Source organism: Chrysochloris asiatica, unplaced genomic scaffold (assembly GCF_000296735.1).
Source record: "Chrysochloris asiatica unplaced genomic scaffold, ChrAsi1.0 scaffold00042, whole genome shotgun sequence".
In the NCBI taxonomy this organism is placed as follows: Eukaryota; Metazoa; Chordata; class Mammalia; order Afrosoricida; family Chrysochloridae; genus Chrysochloris; species Chrysochloris asiatica.
In genome coordinates this window covers 6,566,889-6,572,525 of record NW_006408560.1, presented here as the reverse complement: position 1 = coordinate 6,572,525, position 5,637 = coordinate 6,566,889, and the positions used below count along the sequence as shown (strand labels likewise).

General features: G+C 36.9%; 1 protein-coding gene and 1 pseudogene across 1 annotated transcript in view; both read right to left on the bottom strand.

The window, feature by feature from the left end:
- Nucleotides 1–5,637, bottom strand: part of VPS45 (vacuolar protein sorting 45 homolog (S. cerevisiae)) — a 114,084-nt gene that overhangs the window by 83,754 nt on the left and 24,693 nt on the right. The gene's annotated exons all lie outside the window — the stretch shown is intronic.
- Nucleotides 2,002–4,480, bottom strand: LOC102813406 (annotated as a pseudogene).

Below are 5,637 nucleotides of genomic sequence, written 5' to 3'. Positions count from 1 at the left end.
AGATTGCTATGAGTTAGTACGGCTCAATGGCACTTAACAACAAGACCATCATAGATGAAGGGTCTTCAGCACTTCTTGTAAAGCAGTGTTAATGCCCATTACACCTCCAGCAACAATGTCATCCTTGGTCATGGCAGTGGGTTATGGGTAGAGCTGAGTCTTGAAGGCACCCAGGCCTCTGTCTCGGCACAACTTGGTTGCAACAGGGAAAGAGGTAGTTATATAGACTTTAAATGGTTTGTTTATAACCGTTTCCCCCTATAACTGTTATTTTTAGTGCATGACTTTGTAGAATGTGAGGTTTTTCAGAAATACATATGTGGGTTATAACAGAAACATATGTATGCAAAAAAACCAAGAAAAACAAAAAGCCAGAATTTAGTGCAATGGTGGTAGGGGAAGGGAAGACAAAATGAAGAGAAAGTACATTTGGCCGCTGAAAAATCAGGAAATTCTTCATGAAGGAGGTGACATTTTCAAAAGACCCTGAAGAATCAACAATAGCTGGAATTCACCTGAGAAACTGTAACAGGTGATACAATTATTGGTATTGTTATTGTTGTTAAGTGCCATCAAGTCTGTTCCAACTCACAGAGCCCCTGCTGTTGTTGTTAAGTGACATCAGTAGGTTCTAACCCATAATGACCCTGTCTAGGGTTTCCAAGGAGCAGCTGATAAGCTTGAACCACCAACCTTGCATCTCAAACCAACTTTGCAATCCAGTGCATTAACCCACAGTGCCACACCAGGGCTCCGTAAGAATATGGAAATCAGAGTAAGAAATGGCTTGGGTTGAATGAACCTGATAGGGTACTAGATTCTGAGGACATAATTAACATCTGTATAGTACTTTACAATTACAAGCTGTTATCACATACATATCCTTTTTAGTAGACCTTAACAATCATGTCCAAAGAGCTCTGGTAGCTCGGTGGTTATGATCTGGGCTACTAACCTTCAGGTCATCAGTTCAAAATTACCAGCTTTTCTGCAGGAGAAAGATGAGGCTTTCTGCTCCTGTAAAGATTTACAGCCTCAGAAACCCTATACAAGGTCACTATGAGTTGGAACTGACTCACGGCACGTAGCCAACCACCAACAATCATGTCCAATGTCTAAGAACTTTTCTGTTCCCACTAAAATGGGTCTGTGATGGAATGGGAAATTTCTCAGTTTGCTCTCAAGTAGAAAGCTCTCTGAGAAGGACAGCCTGGGTTAACAATTTATCATTATTCTTTATCCTTAAGGGTTCCAAAAGTAAGAAATTCTTATCCTATAGATTTAGATTCCATATTCACTCAGATAGGGACAATACTGAATTGGGACAGACTTAACCCACCCTTTGCTGACCTTCCATAACCCTATTTCTTTTTTTCTTCTCCTTTTAAACAAGAAAGTAGATGGATACATGTTGGTAAATGCTAACTGTCCATATCCACATAGAGACACAGTGTAATCTGGAGAATGAAAGTAATCTCTGAGCCCAACATACAGAGAAAGGAGGAAAAAAGCTGGAATTCTATAAACCACTACACTGGGGCCTGGCGGTGGTGTGTTGATTCCATAGTGTTTGTTGAAACACGAAGGGATAAAAATTAATTTGGGAACAGAAAATCTTTTCCCATGGTATTTGCTCACAATGTTTCCCCCCAAAATAAGTTGAGAACCATGGTGCAGAGGAGAGAAAAGAGACCTCAAGAACAGGTCTGAGCATTGTTGTTGTTGTTATTGTTAAATACCGTGGAGTTGGTTCCAACTCATAGTGACCCTGCACAGGGTTTCTCAGGCTGCAAATTTTACGGGAGCAGAAAGCCTCGTCTTTCTCCCATGGAACAGCTGGTAGTTTTGAACTGCCGACCTTGAGGTTAGCAGCCTGATTCGTAACCACTATGTTACCAGAGCTCCTTAACTGAGCGTAAGCGGGGGATAATTAAAAAGATTAAAAATTTCCCAGAGAAGGGGGAAATTTTTTAAAAAGATTGGAATCAATCAATGTTCTTATTAGTCATCTTCTCCTTCATTCTCCCCTCCCCTCATCATCATCTTCTTCCCCTTTATCTTCATCATCAATATCTTCCAAGCCTTCTTCTTCGTTATCATAATCGTCTTCTTCTCCTTTCCCTTCTTCATCATCCATATCAGGAACCAAATAATACTACAATGGATCTGGCCAAATATCATCTATCTGCACCTGCATCAGAATGACCAGTAAACCAGGTAAAAAGAATCTCTGGTTCTTCCAGCTGCCTCTTCTTACTGCTTTTATTCTGTGTTTGACTTGAGTGTTTTGTCAAGTTCTTTCCCAGATTTCCATTTGATTTCAGTTGATTTTGAAGAGAGATCACCACTCTCATTCAGATGAAATTCTTTGGAGAGAACTTTATTTTCAAAGTCAGGATTTTCATCAAAATAAAAATCTATTCTGTAACCTGATTTAATATCTTCAAAGTCTATCACTTCAGCTCTGGTCAAATAATGCAGTGCCTCCTCATCCTCCTCCCCAAGCAACGCAGATACATGTGGAGGGTTGACAAACACTGTTACCCAGAAGCTTGGGATTTTGGTGATCAATTCTGACTTCTTCTAAAAGAACGGTTGGTGACGTTTGCTATATTTCTGTTCTACTGTCAAAATCTCCTCATTGGTTTGTCATTAAATCTATTTCATTTTGTGCTTTATCAATTATGTGCAATTGCTTCCTGCAGTTCTTTTTTCCCCTCCCTTTGGCAAGTTCAGAGAGGCCAAAGTCTCCTGTAGCTTAGGTTTCTTTGTTTGAGGCAGAAGTGAAGACAAGAATTTGGGGGTTGCAAGCAGAGTCTAAGAAGCATATGAAAGAGGAGATACTTAACTGGAAAAAGTTTTTGGAAGTGGTTGTTTGTTTGTTTGTTTTTAGCCCTGTGCTATCCTTTGACTTAATTTTGTACTATTTCCTTCATGGTTACTTGAATCAAACTTGACTAATAGTAGAATACATCATACTGAAATTTCAGGGTACTATACAGAGATGGGAGTGCTGGTGTGATGCTGTAGGATAAGCACTGGATTGGTTGGTGGTTCAAACCCACAAGCTACTCCTAGGCAACCCTATACAGGGTTGCTATGAGTCAGACTCCAGTGGCACTTCACAACAAGAACAACAATACAGAGAAGAAAAGGAAAAAGAATTAAAGAGGGTCCGACTGTGTTAGGATCCTCTTTAATTGTGTGCTACATGGTACTGACTCTATGGCATCTAACAACAACAACAACAACATGGTATGACAGTATTTGTATGTTGGAAATATGACAGAATTATAACTAAAATTTTTGGTTTCTGTTTTCTGATTAAATTTTCCATAAGTCTTGAGACTACTGAAAGAGAAGAACACATTTTCAGATAACAACAATGATAAAGAGCAAAAGAAAAAAAAAAACATTGCCCACTTAAGACAAAAGTCAATATCCTTCCACCGAACTTTACGCTATTGATGCTGTAGGAAAAGACCTGGAATGCTAACCACAAAGTTGGCAGTTCAAAACCCACAAGCTACTATGTATGGGAGTAATATGAGGCTTTCTGCTCCCATAAAGCTCTATATTGGAATCAACCCAATGGCATGGGTTTGAATTTGGGAATCAAGGAAAAGGAAAAGAAAAAATAATACTTGCAAGATACCAATGAAAATATAATTCTTTTCTAATATTTAGACTATTCTATTTTCTCCTACCAAACCATAATATAGTAGCATATGAACATTTTTTTTCAACGATATGACTACTTTTCAAACTATTGTACATAATTACAAATGAAGTCAGCAATGAACAATAGTCTCCATTCTTTACTTCAATCTAAAGAGCAGGACCCTTTCTCTCTGATATCATCCACCCAATGAATAGCAAAATTCACCTTTCCTCCGCAGAGTGGCTGGTGGGTGTTAACTGTCGAAGAGTTAGCAATCCACTGCTTATTCTATGGTGCCACCAAGTCTCCCTTGTTACTATATTGTTTCAAATAGGACAGCTTTTCCTCACTTTTCCTAACAAATAATTGAGTTTTTCCTATGTGTCATTAACAGGATGATTTAATTTTTTTTTTTTTTTACCCATAATCAGCAAATAGAGTCAGCAATAAAATCGACCAGTTCCTCGCTCCAAATAAAAAGTTGTGATAGGACAACACAGAAGAAAAACCCCAACAAAATAAACTGTTTGCTTTTGAAGCTATTTTTCTTTATGGTATGAAAATCTTCTTTACTAATCAAATGAGTCTTTTTTTCTGAGGATATGGATATGTTTAATGTAGTACACTGCACTTTGATTCTAATGAAATTCTTATTTTGTTTGTGGTTTGTTTGTGTTTGTTTTTTTGTTGTTGTTGTTGTTTTTGTTAGCCTGTGGGTAACTAATTTGAAGCAGTAATAATTTATAGACTAATTTTTAGTATATGTGAGTATTTTACACTTTTACCATGATAGTTACCAATCAATGAAGCAAACGCCATCTCTACTCACAAACCTCAATTCATTGCTTCATGACGTATTATTATCAAAGGTCAAGCCAAGGAATGCTGTAACCCATCTAAGGGTCAGGTCTGTGGTATCCACTCATTATAAAACAAAAGCTGCTTTTATAGACTATTTAAATCATATTGTCAAAGGGATCCTTTATGATAGGGAGTCGAAATCAACTGTTCACTTAAAACCCCAATATCCAAGTTAGAAATCCTTTAAAAAGACAGTATTTTAAAACATAAGTTGAAACACAAGTGGCCAAATTTTTAAAGTACCTTTTTTTTTAAGTGAACAAAAAATAATATTTTAGGCAAATAAATACAGAAATTTTTTCCAGCTGTGTTCCATATGGTAAAGAAATAGAAAGATACTAAAATCTGTTTATTACTAAAGTTTAGTTCTATTGTTTTAAAGGGAAAAGTATAATGATACATAAAAGGACATTTACATTTATTTTTGGATAGGGTAAATTTTTGGTTTCATTTAATGAAAAGCAGAAGACTTGCTAGAGTAAGATAATAAAAAATGGTGCCAGGAACACTTCTATTAGGCCCCCATAACAACGATTAGTAGTGCTGTTTAAAGTAAGTTAACCAAGTTCAACAAATGATGATGCACCTTTATAAAAGAATACTATTCAGTGATTAAAAAGAATGAGTGAGTCTTTAGGTTCTGATTTGGAACAGTCTTTGAGATACAGTCTTTGAGAACAACAGAATTCAGAGTCCTGGTGTGGCACTGTAGGATAAGCACTGGACTGCTAACCAAAAGCCTGGTAGTTCAAACCGTTCAGCCACTCCTTGAACTCTACCCAGGGTTGCTATGAGTCAGAACTGACTTAATGATACTTAACAACAAAAATAAATGTATAGTTTGGTACTATTCAAATTAAAAAATAAAAGATATATACATAGTCTTGCGTATATGTACAATAAATGTAAGAATGCATGTGAACCTAGTGAAAGACTCAATTTTCACTACCGATTCCTTGTACCAGGTAGTTGTATTACCTATAAAGAGCTCTCTGTTATTCATAAGGTTTTCAGCGACTAATTCTTTCACCATACTTATTCAACCTGTATGCTGAGCAAATAATCTGAGAAGCTGGGTTATATGAAGAAAAATGTGGCATCAGGATTGGAGGAAG